Below are 15,843 nucleotides of genomic sequence, written 5' to 3' on the forward strand. Positions count from 1 at the left end.
TCTTAAAAAAAAAAAAAAAAAAAAAAAAATGTTTAACTGATCAAGCTTCACAGTCAAATATCAGGAGTTCTAGATGCTACTTCTCATGTTGCCACTAATCATGCAGTCTTTGATAATATCATTTCTAAGGCTTAGTTTTCTCCCCAAGAGTTATTTATAAAATTAATTTTGAATCATTTTGAAGTCAAAAAAATCAAATCATGAAGAGCAGGGATCTTAATGTTTACCCCTAAGTCATCTCTTTTGGTTGCTTTATTTTTTTATTTTTAAAGATTTTATTTATTTATTTGAGAGAGGGAGAGCATGAGAGGGGGGAGGGTCAGAGGGAGAACAGACTCCCTGCTGAGCAGGGAGTCCGATGTGGGACTCATCCCAGCACTCCAGGATCATGACCTGAGCCGAAGACAGTCGCTTAACCAACTGAGCCACCCAGGTGCCCTCTTTTGGTTGGTTTAATTTCATGTATTTTTCTATTTCACTGACTCTCCTCTATTTCTCAATTCTGTATAGAAATATAATTGTACTTCAGTCAACAACAACAATAAAAATAATCATAACTGAAAGAACACTGAACTTACAATCAGAACTGTATTCAAGGGGCGCCTGGGTGGCTCAGTCAGTTAAGCGACTGCCTTCAGCTCAGGTCATGATCCTGGAGTCCCGGGATCGAGCCCCACATCGGGCTGCTTGCTCAGCTGGGAGTCTGCTTCTCCCGCTGATCCTCCCCACCTCTCATGCTCTCTCTCTCTCTCTCAAATAAATAAATAAAATCTTAAAAAAAAAAAAAAAAAACTGTATTCAAATCCTGGCTCTTCTGTGGAATCTTGAAAAAGTTACCCCTCTGGGTCTCGGCTTCCCCATCTGTAAAAGATGGACAATAATATGCTCTTGTAAGAAAGCTGTCCTAATGATCGAGAGAAACCATACATGTAATGCAACTAGTGAAATAGCTAGCACATGGCAGATGCTCAGTAACTATTAATTTTTTAAAAACACAGATTTTGCTACTTCTTCACATTATGCTTCCACATCCACTGGTTTCTTCCAGCACTGCCATTTCATATTTAATAAAGTTGGATTTTTAATAAGGTTATGATCTTTCAATGACTTTCTGCTATAAAATAAAAGAACTACTGTATATGCTTGTCAGACACAATTCTATTATCTGCAAATATGACAATTCAGTTCTGCATGACTTTATTAGAAGTAATGCTACAAACTCCTATGTGATACTAAAACAGCTTTCAAATTAAGTTCTGTATACATTTTAGAGCAGCATTTCCCAAGTTTTCATTTTGTGCCTATAGATAAAATGGACACAATTCAACTATCCAATGGGGCTTACACATATGCAAGCAAACAATTACCACAGAGTGTGATACAGGAGAAATCTCAAGACCTATGGAGACCAAAAAGATCGATGTCCTAACCTACACTTTAATGGATCCAGGAAGGATTCTTGGAAGAAATAATGGTGAGAATGAGTAGGAATTAACCCAGGAAGAAGCTGAGGGAATCACATGTTCTAAATCCCATAGGTAAGAGAGCTCAATTCTTTCTCGACAGTAAAATAGTAAGAGTTGGCATTCAGAGCACAAAGGCCAAATGATGAGACAAGAAACAACAGGTCGATATGCACCAAATCATAAAGGACTTGATAAGCCATCTAGAGGAATTTGGAGTTTAACCTGACAGCAATAGGAAACAGGTCAAGTGTTTTAAATCTGAATTTGCTTTTCAGAAAGATCAGTCTAGCTGCAACACAATGGATAGGGATAAAACTCTGGGTTTGAAGACCAATGGGGCTACTGCAGTACTGCTGGTGAGAAATGATGGTACCGAAATTTATCACAAACTCTCATTACTTATTTCTGCATTTTTTTGTTTAATGAACAAATGACTACTACTCTGCCCTCGTACTCTATACTCGTGTTCCCTAAGATCAAGAACCACATCTGTGTATTCACCACATAATACTTAGTATAATGTCTGCCATATAGGATGTCTTTAATAAATATATGATGCAAGGTAGTAGTGGCGAGAACGGCAATAGTAAAATGAATATGAGAGCTCTTTTAGAGATACAACAGATAGGACCTGGTGTTCAGCACACCGAGTTGATAAAGATGCAACATGGCTTTTGATTATTAGGTTTTACACAAAGGCACTATGCGGACAAGAGAAAAGAAAAAGCACTTTGAAATATCAAAAGTCCTCTACATAAAGGAGATAGGCACTATTATTATGATACAGATGCCCAGTGAAGTCATCAATAAATTTGGATTCTAATACATGAGACAAATAATTCTACACTTAACCAGAATTTACTAACTATAGGTTTTGAGAAGGGAGAAGATATTACAAGATTTCACATTAGTCTTAAGCAGGATCAGACTAAAGAGACTTAGTGGTCCCATAAGTAGATCTCTAAATAGAGAAGCGACATGCTAAAACTCGGTGACATAGTATAAAGTTCAGATTAACATAGAGAAAACACTGCAGACAGGGAAACAGATATGATGCTACTACAACTAGCCTGGGTGCACAGAGATAAGAAGCTTAGCTAAAATAATGAGTTTTGAAAGAAAAAGAAAATACAAGACAATTACGAAAAACAGTAAATCATGGGGTTTGATGCAATGTGTAAGGCTAGAGGCAAGACAAAGACATGTGACTGTTACTTTCCAAGCAGAGTGAGATGGAAAGAGGGAGGCAGCAAGCATGAGGGGAAGAAGGGAAGTGATAACGTAAATAAGGCAAAAGGGGAACAGACACATCATCTGGTCTCAGAGAAATTAGAACTCAGAAAACATTTTCATTAAATGGCAGCAGAGAGGGGCGCCTGGGTGGCTCAGTTGGTTAAACGTCTGCCTTCGGCTCAGGTTGTGGTCCCAGGGTCCTGGGATCGAGCCCCATGTTGGGCTCCCTGCTTGGCCGGGAGCCCGCTTCTTCCTCTCCTCCCTGCTGTGCTGTCTCTTGCTATCTCTGTCACTATCTCTCTCTCAAATAAATAAATGAAATCTTAAAAAAAAAAAAAAAAGATAAATGGCAGCAGAGAATTCAACAGAAAGTGTTCCACAAGAGCGGCAAAAACGCGATCACCCTTTGCCTGCATCAGTAAATCAAGTCACTGCAAGTTGATGAAATGTGGGTCTACCTGGCAAGGCTTCGCTTGTTTTTGACATTTAAGCTATTGTAAAAGAAAGGTTTTTATAGTTGACAAAAAAAATAAAAAATAAACTGGCTTCCTAATTTAAAAATGGAGAGAATATAGCCCATTTACCATCTAACAGTTTTTATTTTGGTGGATATTTAGGTCCATTGGCAATTCTCTCAAAATCACATGGCAAACATCTCAGAGCTCAGAGGCATATACAAACCTCCTGATTCCTAATGCAATAAATATTCTTCACTATTTTTTTTAAGTAGGTTCTATGCCCAACGTGAGGCTTGAACTCAACCCTGAGATCAAGAGTTGCATGCTCTATCTACTGAGCCAGCCTGGCACCCCTACTCTTCACTATTCTATACTATCTTCATTTACTGCAAACTTCCATATACCAAAAAATGTCATTCTCCTGTCACCTGGTTAATCGATATGTCTTACTAAATCACATTACTCAAAGGTAAGTAGAACTCTAGTATTCCTGGATAAAATGATATGATGTCTGGGCTCAGCAGCACATGGGGGAGGGAGGGAGGAAATGGGGCATAAGAGATGTTTAAAGGGATGAATGTGAAACAGGATCATAAGTGTGAGGGATGGTCTGCATCCAGACCTTCCTTCAGGAATTAAGGACTTATAACCCAGCTGCTGAGAGCTGCTGAGAACCCACCAAGGCCTGCCCTAGTCAAAGGTAGATGCTTTGCCCAAGTTCTTATCCCCTTCCCATGGGACAGTCCATATCCAATGACTGATCAACTCAAGGATATAAAAACCAGGCCCCCTCATATCAATTCAACATAGCCCTACAGGGTCATTCTATCTTTAGAATTCCCCTCACCCTCTAGGGTCAACTGAGATTTCATTGAGACTTACCACAACTCAACTTCTCCCTTTGGCAGAACCCGCTTCCTGTCCTTCCCGCCCCCTGCACAACCCACCCCCATGCCCTGTGTTTTGGTGGGGTTTTTTTGGGCGGTCTTTTTTTTTATTTTTTATTTTTTTGAGAGTGAGAGAGAGAGCATGAGTGTGAGCTTGGGGGTGGGGGTGAAGGGAGGGGGAAATCTCAAGCCAACTCCCCACTGAGCACTTAGCCTGAGATCATGACCTGAGCCAAAATCAAGAGTTGGAAGCTTAACCAACTGAGCCACACAATTCTGTAATGACACCAGGCCAAAACACAAAAACAAAACCAAAACACACAATAATCACGGCTACCTATGAAGAAGGAAATTAAGAAGAGACTAAACTGAGTGGGAATCCTAATTATGAAGATAAATCGTTGGTCTTAAGGTTTTCCTCCCACCTTTGGATACTTCACTGTATTCCAAAATGTAGTTTAATAAATAAATAAAATGGTTTTATTTGACTCACCAGGTTTTGTTTTAAAGATGCACATGTGCACACATGGAGTTTCCAAAAATTGTTTAACAAGAATTTATCTGTAGCCTATCATCTTTGAAATACTAGTTCTCTGCTGTGAGCACTCTGTCCCAAACCCCGATTCACTACTTCTGCAAACATGTTTTCACTATAAGTTCTATATACAGGTACATAACACTTAGCCTTGTGTGTAGTTATTTGTTTAGAAATTTGATGTTCCATTACAATCTGCATTCCTCAAGGGTAAAACCAGATCATCTATGTAAACCCACCACCTTTGTTATTTAACCATTATCAAGCAAACGGCATTCTACTGGGATTTGCGGTAGCTCACCAACACCTAGAATAGTAACTGACTTCCACTAGTGGTCAATATGTATCTACTGAATGAATAAACAGAATAACAATAACTAGCATTTATTAAGCTCTCACTGTGTGCCAAGCAAGAGAAGATTTTTTTTTTTTTTTTTGCTAAATCTAACTCCTTCTGGACTCTTTCAAGAACCTTACTCCCTTAATTATCCTCCTCCTGTCGACCATTTTAATCTCTACTAAATTAGCCTTCATCCTTCAAACACGCTCACATGTCATTTTTGTCCAAAACACCTTCCCCTGTTACTGATCCCTGGTTGTAAATCCAGTTCTCTCTGACATTCTAATTAAAATCAACATTTTGAAACCTGTGGTCTTTGACTCCGTTTCCATTTCCTTACTACAAAAGGCCTCGTGTAATTGAGTTCTATCCTTAAACAAGATCTAAGGATCTGAAGATATCCCTCTACATGAAGAGATCAACGATTTCTCTAATATGACACTCCAGGGCAGAACTCTCCAGTACTAACAGAGAGAAGCGATGCCTTGGAGAGGCCTGAGAAAAGAGAGAACGCTTTGACTTTAATGGACTTTTGACACCTATTCTTTCCATTCTTTCTAAATCCAACCATCTTATTCAGTCCTTACAGTATAATAAGGCTGCTAGTTTGACATGGCTGAGCACTTGCTAATCCTCAACCCTCTCCCTTTTTTCTGGTTCAGTTCTCTCACAATCATCCTCTTCCTATTTTTTCAGCTTTCTTCCACCTAGATATATGAGGGCCTAGAAAGCCAAAGAAGAATTCAAGGAACAAGGGAAGATCTTACATCCCTGTTTTTCATTAGATTTAGACTATTTGATTATTCTTTTAATAAAAAACTTAGGATGAAATTTACTTTTCCCGACTCTCCCCAACTTTTTATTATGAAAAATTTCAAATGTACAAAAGGTTCAAAAAATAGTATACAGATCATTCAACAAATATGTCATATGTCCCTTGTCAGTGTTTGTGTATGTATGTACATACATATACATATATACATACTCTTTGTTGCTAAACCATTTGAAAATAACCTACACACATCATGACAATTCACCACTAAATAAAATAAAGAGCTTAAATATAAAGAGCATTCTCCTTCATAAACACAATATCATTATCGCAATCACCATTATCAATGCCACAATAATTCTCTAATAGCACCAACTATCCAGTCCATATTCAAATTACTTCAACGGTCTAAAAAATGTCTTTTGTAACTTTTTTTAAACCAGTAAATATTCAAGCTGTATGCATTGAATTTGGTTGTTTTGTCTCTTTAGTCTTTAGTTCTAGAACAGTCCCAACCTCCTTCTTTCATATTAACTTTAAAAAACAAAACAAAATCAATTGCTTATAAAATGTTACACATTTTAGATTTGTGTGATTTTTATGATGTTGTTTACCTTGTTTCTCTATCTCCTATTTTTCTGTAAACTGGATCTAAAGGCATCAGTAGGGTCAAGTAAAACATTTTTGGCAAAAATACTTCATAAGTGACGTTGCACACTCCACACTGTATCACCACAGGAGGTACACAACATCACATTGTCCCACACCATTTGATTAAGGCACTGACTACCAGATACTTCCACTGTACTATTTTTTCTTCCTTTAAAGCTATCAATAATCTATGCAGTGATACTCTGATAAGACCATCCTATTCTGCAATATCCCATGTGACACTGATATCCCATGTGATTTCTAAAAGCTATAAAACAGAATAATATGTGAAAAATCTAGTATGAGATCAATGTTAATTTCTTGACATTACTTTTTAAACTCTCAAATGCAAAAGCAAGATGTATTTCTATCCCACAAATGCAGGTATTTTCATAAGGAGTCAACATCATCTCAGTATGTGTACTTCCTGTGCCTCAGGCAGGCCCCCTGAGACTTACAGACAACAAACTCAAATTCTCTCTCAACACGTGAACAAGAGTAGGCCTACACTACCCACCTTTCTATGGGGAACATGAGTAACAGAGACTATACACTAAACAGCTGAACTTTGCTTGCCACAGTTACAATAAAAGAAAGAAGAGTCTGTAAAGGTTTACTCATAGAATATTCCTACATCATTTGTCAAAAGAGTGTCTTCAAGTTAAATTCTCAATATGATGTGATGAAGGCAGTGATCATTAAGATTATTAATTTTCGTTGTGCTGTGCTTTTGTTACCAATTTATTGAAGACTTGGAAAAAACTGAATCAGATCATAAAGACTGTTTATTGTAATGCAATAAGATAGCTAGGCCATAAAATGTACTGAAGAAATTACTGAGCTGCTTACTCAGAACAAAAGGTTTCCGGAATTAAAGAGCTGTGACGGACACGACCTTCTGAACACTAAGCTTGTCAGTAGCTTGACAAGATCATACTTTAGTATTTGAGTGGCAAGAAAACAATTCCCAATGAACATGACACTTAAAGACCGCTTTTTCAAGGGAGTTCCAATATTGTTTTAAAAGGACATGTGCAACGAGCAGATGGCAACAGAAGACTACACTTATTTCTTATTGCAAAACAGCCCTGAGCGCATGAGAGTCAGGTGTGAAGAACTGTAGAGCTATCTGGTCAAAAAATATATCACAATTTTCTAAACGATTCATAGATTTTGAGGCATGAGTCATGTTCTAAATTTCTACAGCGGCAATCAGGATGTCTGAATTCAACTTATGCTCTATCAACCAAACCGCCTCAGTTTCAAGAGTTAACTGATTAAGCTAAAAAGCAAATGATGACCATCAAGCCCCTACATTTTAGGGAAAACAGGCCTCATTTGGTAGAACCAACTTTGACCCACTCGCCTCTAATCTCATCTGCATCTCCAATTATTCCTACTTGTTTCCCTCACTTTGCCATCAAAACTAAATTAAGCACTGAAGTTTCTCATTGCTCATAAATTAAACTACCCAGAAGTAGAAACAAACACGATTCCCGAAACTGGAAGTTGAACTGTCACAGTATTCTAGGGATCAGTAAGGTCTGCTGGTAAGTACAAAGATTTGACAGTCGTACGACTACGGACTAATCCAGCTCTTCTATTTACAAGCCTTAAGGAAATATGCAACCTCTTTCCAAGTTCAGAATGTCCTCATTTGTGGGACGCCTGGGTGGATTAGTTGGTTAAGCGTCTGCCTTCGGCTCAGGTCATGATCCCAGGGTTCTAGGATCGAGTCCCACATCGGGCTCCTTGCTCAGCAAGGAGCCTGCTTCTCCCTCTGCCTGCCTCTGCCTCTCTCTCTCTCTCTCTGATAAATAAAATCTTAAAAAAAAAAAAAAAGTCCTCATTTGTAACATTACCCTTCTCCTTAGAGACTACAGGAAAGTGTTCTGCCTGTCACAAAACTGCTCTTGACAAGGTCACCAATGACCCCTCCATTACTAAATCCAATGTCAAGTTCTAACCCGCATCTTCCTGACCTACCAGCAGCATTTGGCGTAGTTCATACTTCCTCTTCCTTGAAACACTTCTCTTGTCCTCCAAGTCTTCACACCTTCCTGATTGATCTCTAGCTTTAGTCTCCATTTTTCCTCATTTTTGACCTTTAAATGTTGGATACCAAGAGCTCAGTCCTTGGACTTCTTTTCTGGCAACACTCCTTTCCTTCCTTTCTCCCTCCTTCAGTGATTTCACCAAGCCTCACAGCTTAAATACCAACTATATGTTGATAATTACCAATTACAACTTGGGGCTCTCTTCTGACTCCAAACTCACCTATCCAGCTTCCTACTCAGTATGTCCCTCCAGATGGCTAATTAGCTTCTCAAACTTGACCTGTTCAAAAGTGAGTCCCTGGTCTTCTTCCCCAAACTTGCCCCTTCCAGAGTCTTCACCATCTTAGTTAATAACAACTCCATTTTTACAGCTTCATAGGCCAAAATCCTAGAATCATCTTTGATTCTTCTCTCATACACATTCCACATCCCAATCCATCAGAAAACTCTACTGGCAATACCTTCAGACAGTACTATATCCAGAACCCAAAGACTCCTCTATACCTTCACTACTGCCACCCCATTTCAAATTGCCAGCAACTCCCACCATGGATAATACAATAGCCTCTTAACTGGTCTCCCTGTTTCCACCCTTGCCCCCTTTACAATCTCAACAGAGCATGCAAAATGACACTATTTTTTTAAAAAATCACATCATATCACAAAGCTACTCAGAATTCTCCCTGTGCCTTCCTGTCTCACCCAGAGTAAAAGCCAAACTATATTACTGCCTATCCTACACGAGTGAGGCTGTTGTTCTCTCCCTTGCTTTCTCTTCATCCACTCTGGTTCTTGGTTTTCTTCAATTTATCAGGCAGGGTCTTATCTCAGAAGTGTCCCCCAGGTCTTCATGGTACACTCCCTCACCCCCTTCAGGTCTCTGCTAAAATGTCATCTTCTCAGGGAGGCCTTTCCTGACCAACATAAATTGTAAAATCCACCATCCCCACAGTATTTTATTGTATTTCTCCAAAGCATTTACAATCCTTTAACATACCAAACATTTTGCTTATTTGTCATCTGGCTTTCCCACTATAACATAAGCTCCATGGAGGTGATGATTTATGTTTATTGTTCCATACTGTATTTCCAGTGCCTAGAATTTCTGCCACTTAGCAGGCACCCAAATATTTGTTGAATAAGTGAACAAAGTACTGAACAAAGTAGGTTTGTTTTGGTTTTCAAAAAAGTTGCAAATTAAAATCCATCTTGATTTTACATGCTTTGGATTTCACAGAAGAGTTGCTTATCAATTTTTTTTCTGTAACAATGTCAGCAATTAATATAAGTCCCTCTAATCAAATCCCTAACACACTAATTGTTTTTCACCAGCTGCAAGTTGTTCCTATATTGGAGCCTCTTTTATTCTATCTGTGACACATACGAAGCCAGACATACCACAGGACCTATGCAGCTAATTAGCTGACATGGTTTACTTTAATCACTACTACTCACAAAGCCCTGTTAATGAGTCACAAAACTGCTTCTTAAACTAAGTAAAGTGATATTTTATTAGTGTGAACTTTTCACTCCCCCTAACGGTGGTTTTTATTGTTTGTTTGTATTTGAAATGTTTAGAGAAAAGAAGAACCCTTAAGGAAGACAGCCAAATAAATAACTTGAATGTGAGAACAGAAGGTAACTGGCATACTTTTATCAATCTGTTATCACTGACATATATTAACTACCAACATTCAGAGATAAATATGTACATGCAAAACACTAGTAAAATACCTTGAGTGAGCTTGAAAGGTCATAAGTTACAATTGCTAAGCTGAATGGAAGACAGTGGTTTAAAAAGCCATGTATTTCCAGTAATTTTCTATTCTAAAAGAGTCTGGAAAATAACCCTTGGCAATTCAGAAATTTTCTCTGCCCTGAACTACTCACCACTGCCCTAACATTTTATTGTTCCATCATTTTCTGACTCCCACTAACCCAAGCAACTATCAGCGGGGGGGGGGGGGGGGGGGGGGGGGCAGGGAGAACCCTACATGCCTAATTTTATTTAAAGTACTTAATGTTTCATGAATATAGTATATATGTTAATAGAAAAAAATAAAAATTCCACTTAGACAAAGACTTTCTAAATGCAGTCATGATATAGGGCTTCTCCTTCCAACAAAATTTTTTGTGCTCTTACTAGCAAAGTAGTTTTAAGTCATCAGATGAACCACATGCATAGAGTTCAGATTCTAAGTTGACATCATAATACTATGATTATGTAGGAATATAAGGTATCCTCTTATTGATGACAGGATTTCATTGGGCATAGAAAAACTCTCAGCTGGTTCTGCTGATGATCAATGGCATGCACATAGCTAAGACTATGAACTTTGTATAAAGTGCAACAATGAAGGGGACAAAATGGGAAAAGAACCTACAAACCTCACTAACCGCATATTTTAATCACCTGTCCCAACAAACAGACAAGTGTCACAGAGAAATGTAATAGACAAACCAGGAATAAAGGCACTACCTAGTTCCAGGCCTAACACTACAAATACTAAAATTATTTCCAGATTTATACTATGAATTTTGATCTCTGTCTAGTAGAACACAACAAAGATAAAATCAATATATGGAAATCAGTAGCATTTTCTTCTATAATAATCTACTTTAAAATAGTATCTAGGCACAATATTTTTTTAAACAACAACAATGACAAAAATTCTGCTCAGTCATAAATGGAAGACCATTCACTGTTCTTGGATAAGATGACCTAGTATTACGAAGATGTCAATTCTCCCCAAAATAAATCTATATATTCAATGCATCCTCAATCAAAATTCTAGTTATGTTGTTTTTAGAAACTCTAGCTCTAAAATATATAGAAAAGAGTAAAAATCCACAAATAGCTAAACCAACTTTGAAAATGGGCAAAGAATGGAGAACTTGCCCTACCAGATACTTAACATCACTAGCCATTTGGAGGGGCAAATTAAGACCACAATGAGATATCACTACACATCTAAACAGCTAAAATAAAAATATAGTGGGGCTCCTGGGTGGCTCAGTTGTTAAGCATCTGCCTTCGGCTCAGGTCATGATCCCAGGGTACTGGGATCGAGCCCCACATCAGGTTCTCTGCTTGGCGGGATGCCTGCTTCTCCCTCTCCCACTCTCCCTGCTTGTGTTCCTCTCTCGCTGTTTCTCTCTCTGTCAAATAAATAAATAAAATCTTTAAAAAAATAAAATAAAAATATAGTGATAATACCAAATGCTGGCAAGGATGCAAAGAAACAATCTCTCATACATTGCTGGTGGGAACATAAAATGGTGCAGCCACTCTGCAAAAACAGTTTGGCAGTTTCTTCACAAACTAAACCTACACTTATCATACCACCCAGCAATCACCTTCCAAGGCAGTTATCCCAGAAAACGTGAAACTTCGTACACACACACACACACTACAAGAATGTTCATTGCACCTTCATTTGTAATAGCCAAAAACTAGAAAGAGCCCCAATGTCCCAGTGAATGGTTACACAAACTGCAGTACACATATACCATGGAATACTACTCAAATTATGCAACAATTTGGATGAATCTCAATCTCAAAAAATCGTATGTTGTGTAATTCCATTTATACAGACTTCCTATACAGATACAATTATAGAGATGGAAAACTGATTAGTGAGCAGAGGTTGGGGATTGAAAGGAGATGGATGTGACTAAAAAGGTGTAGCTGGAAGGAGATTTTCATGATGATGGAACAGTTCTCTATCTTGACTGCAGTGATGGTTACAGGTATCTACACAGGTGATAAAATGGCACTGAGCCATTCACAGGCATTGCACCCATGTCAATTTCTGGGTTTAGCTATTATACTATATATAGTTGGATAAAATGTAACAATTGGGTGATGTTATATAAAATGTAACCACTGGGGGAACCGGCCCTCTCTGTACTATTTTTGCAACTTCCTATGATCTATAATTATTTCAAACACAGGCTAAAACAAAATGGGAAGAATTATTCACATAGGGGAAAAAATTAATACAAAGCCATTGTGTGAAAAACACATGGTATTACAGCAAGAGCAAACAAACCAAAGGAACACAATACAGTATTCAGAGTATGTATGAGAACTTGATATACAATGAGTGTAGCATCTTATCTAAGGGTAAAGGAGAGAATGCCACTTGGAAAACTGGCACACTATATGGAAAATAAACTGAATCTCTCCCTTGTGACATATAAATAAGACTCAGGATGCACTAAAGACCTACACATTTCACGGAAAACTATGAAGTTAGTAGAACATAAGAGTAATTTTATGACATAGGATTTGGGGGAAGACTTCTTAAAATCCCCAAAGCACAAACCATAGGCAAATTTTTAAAAATCTGACTACATCAAAATTGAGGATTTCTGTTCAATGAAGCACATCATGAAAAACGTTACAAATGACAGAATAGGAACAAGGATACTTAAAATATTTAAAAGATTAGTATCTAAGGAAATACAAGAGCTTCTGCAGATCAACAAGGAATGAAACCTCAAAAATGAGAAAGGGATGAACAATTTTACAAGAGGGAAAATCAAAAAGATAAAATGCACATGAAGAAATCCTCAAACTCCTTAGTAATAGTGAAATGTAATTTAAAATGAGATTTTACTTTGTATCAATTAGTGTGGAAAAACTAGGACACTGGATAACACTAAGCAACAGTGGAGCTACAAGGACATAGAAACCCCCCAGACCTGCCTGCAGAGGTATAAACTATTACAGTTTGTTCTGAAACACAATCTAGCGGTCCTTTGATAAAATATGTGAATGCCTTATGATCCAGAAATCACATTCCTGGATGTAAACCTCAAAGAAAGCATCACAGAGATCTTGGAGGTATGTTTATTATAGAATTGTTTACAGCAGTAGGAAAATAAAAGTAAAATGGGTATCCACAAATAAGAGTAGATGGAAACCTGTCATGGATATACTCTCTGAAATACTGTGCAGCAGTCAGATGCAATGGAGAGTGACACAAATAGATCTTTAAAACATGGTAAGAAGAGAAAAAAATTTTCAATATACAATATTATATAACATGTGATATGTAACATATAACATACAAAATATACCATATCTCTAAAAATCAAAAATGTGGGCACCCAAAACAATATACATTTAACAACACATACGAACATAAGGATACACATCACACATGTTAAAAACGGTTTCCCATGGGTTGATGAGCAAGGAAATGGAGTGGGAATTGGAAATAAAATACAATGAATAAAAAAAAACAAACAGGAGACACACCTTGAACAGCCAATGATGATCAATGAATTGAGAAAAATTAATTCAATCCTCTTCACCTGAGGTCCAAAACAAACTTTAAGTACTCACACCTAACACAGAGAATGCTACTAAAGCTAAATGTTATCCTACTTTTCTCATGACAAAGACACAAAAACTAGCTCACTACTTTTAAAGTGTTCAATGCTAAGCCTGTTAAATAGATAAACCACCCCACTCATTTTGCTTCAAAACAGAACTTATATCCAAGATAAAAATAAAAGGAAATTATAAGATACAAGACTCACTACTCAAAATGTAAGTTCCCATAATGATACTCAAATAAAGTAAGGCCCAGTCCCTTTGATTTACCTACCAAATCTTTTAAAATTTAGCTATGTACAGGTGGCAATAAGAAAAAGTGTATAGTCTAGTTTTAAGTAGAGCTCTGGAGTATTTTAAAAATAGAGACAGACATTTAAGTAAATAAATTCTCCATAATAATCTCTTGTTGAAATTAACAAGGCATTTACTATTTATTTATACCGTTTTCCCAATCTGAAATAACTAAGATGTTATTTTCAATGAAATCAAGGGCAGTTTTGGATTCTTCATAAATAAAGGCCTTTCAATACACTATTTTTACTTTTAAACTGCTCTCCACTTCCAGTGTCACAAGTAGCTTATAAAGCAAGAAAATCTGTGTCATACCAAAATTTCAAAAACTCAATTTCTCTTTTACACCCTGCGATTCTTGCCATCTTATTCATAAAGTCCTAAGCAATAAGCATCTAAAAGAGTCATAGCCTGCCATTTTTGGCTTATGGCAAATGTTACCATGAAAGCAAGCTGTTCCTCTCACTGAATCCTAAAATCCGCAGCATCAACATTGCCAATGCTGTCTAAGATGCAACTGTACCTGCCATAATTTCAAGCTATAAGAACCAGCAAATTCTGCCTGGGACCTGAGAAATTGACAAAGCAAGTGAATCAAAACATAAAATGCAATTTTTGAATCAAGGGCAGGGTAATGCTGACTCCAAACATATGGCTTCAGAACGCTGGGACCCAAAAGTAAGCAAGTGGGAGTAGCAGGTATCCTTAAACCAAGTCCTAGGGCAAAAGGATGGAGGGCAGGCAGGTGGCACCTCAAAGATGAAACTCTAACAGACGTTAGTACCTTAGGCAAGAGCAAACTAGAGAGGAGTACCAACAGGTAAGCAGAGCATGCGTACCCCAAAAGCAAGCACGTTATCTGAAAGCACAGTCAATAACCACCCACTCATCATCACAAACCACCTCACTGTTTAGATTGCCACTGAGGGCAGGGCGGTCCCATCTCAAAACCAAAGCCAGTGTCACCTGAAGCAAATGTCATTCACCAGGCCAAGGAACCCCAAAGACCTCTGGCCGAATCCCCGCTCCAGGTAAAGGCGCCTAGCTGTGGGCCTGAACCTGCAGGCTCGGTCAAGAACAGAACTTCCATCAGCAGCGCTCGAACAGCTGGCACCGCCCCCGGCCAGAACGGACTGCGACCCTTGACCCCCGGCCCCTGACCTTCACTGCAAGCACGTCCCATGCTGGGGTTCCCCCTGGATTAGCTCGAAAGCCTCCTCACCTGTCACAGCTTCATCTCATGCCGCGATGTTGTCCGTCCCACCACCCATGGGCGCCCCGTCAAAGGTGGACAAGGCGAGGACGTTATGTGAGGAAGATGTGGGGTGCTCAAATCCGGGTAGGCAAACCACAACCCCAGCCCAGCCGGCGTCTCCCCACCGAGGTTGCAAGCTGCCGTTGCCGCTGCTGCGGTAAATCAGCTGACACCCAACTGCCGTGACTTTCGCTGCAACTGTCGCAAAAATGAGGGGGAGGGAAATGATCATTATTTGCATACTTGCCTGGCCGAGGCTGGAGCCTGAGAAGCTGGCCACGTTACCAAGGAGACGGAACGGAGGCTAGGGTGTCGACTGTGGGCAAAGAGTGCACGGCCGCCATTTTTATTATGGGAAGTTTGGTCTAGGCTCTCGTCTCGCCTCCAATGCCCATCCTGGGAGGACCAAGATGGAGGGAAGAATGAAATGGCAAGTCTAGGTGTTCCCAGGATGTTGCAAGTTTACTCTTCTGCCCTGCGACTCTGTCCAGACACTTGGAAAGTGTTAGCTCTGGAATTCAGTTACTGTTTCCTTCTGACCTCGAACTTAA

At 38.7% G+C, this 15,843-nt stretch overlaps 1 protein-coding gene across 3 annotated transcripts in view; it reads right to left on the reverse strand.

The window, feature by feature from the left end:
* Nucleotides 1–15,531, reverse strand: part of WDR7 (WD repeat domain 7) — a 345,325-nt gene extending 329,794 nt beyond the window's left edge. For 2 of the 3 annotated variants that reach the window (XM_032422579.1, XM_032422577.1), the window contains exon 1: nucleotides 15,260–15,531. The gene's annotated coding sequence lies outside the window, so the exon portion shown is untranslated. Of the gene's footprint in view, nucleotides 1–15,003; nucleotides 15,158–15,259 lie in introns of those variants that run through there. The other variant, XM_032422578.1, reaches the window with a different exon arrangement.
* Nucleotides 15,532–15,843: the final 312 nt, after the last annotated feature.

The sequence above is a fragment of the Phoca vitulina genome, unplaced genomic scaffold (assembly GCF_004348235.1).
Source record: "Phoca vitulina isolate PV1807 unplaced genomic scaffold, GSC_HSeal_1.0 scaffold27, whole genome shotgun sequence".
NCBI lineage: Eukaryota > Metazoa > Chordata > Mammalia > Carnivora > Phocidae > Phoca > Phoca vitulina.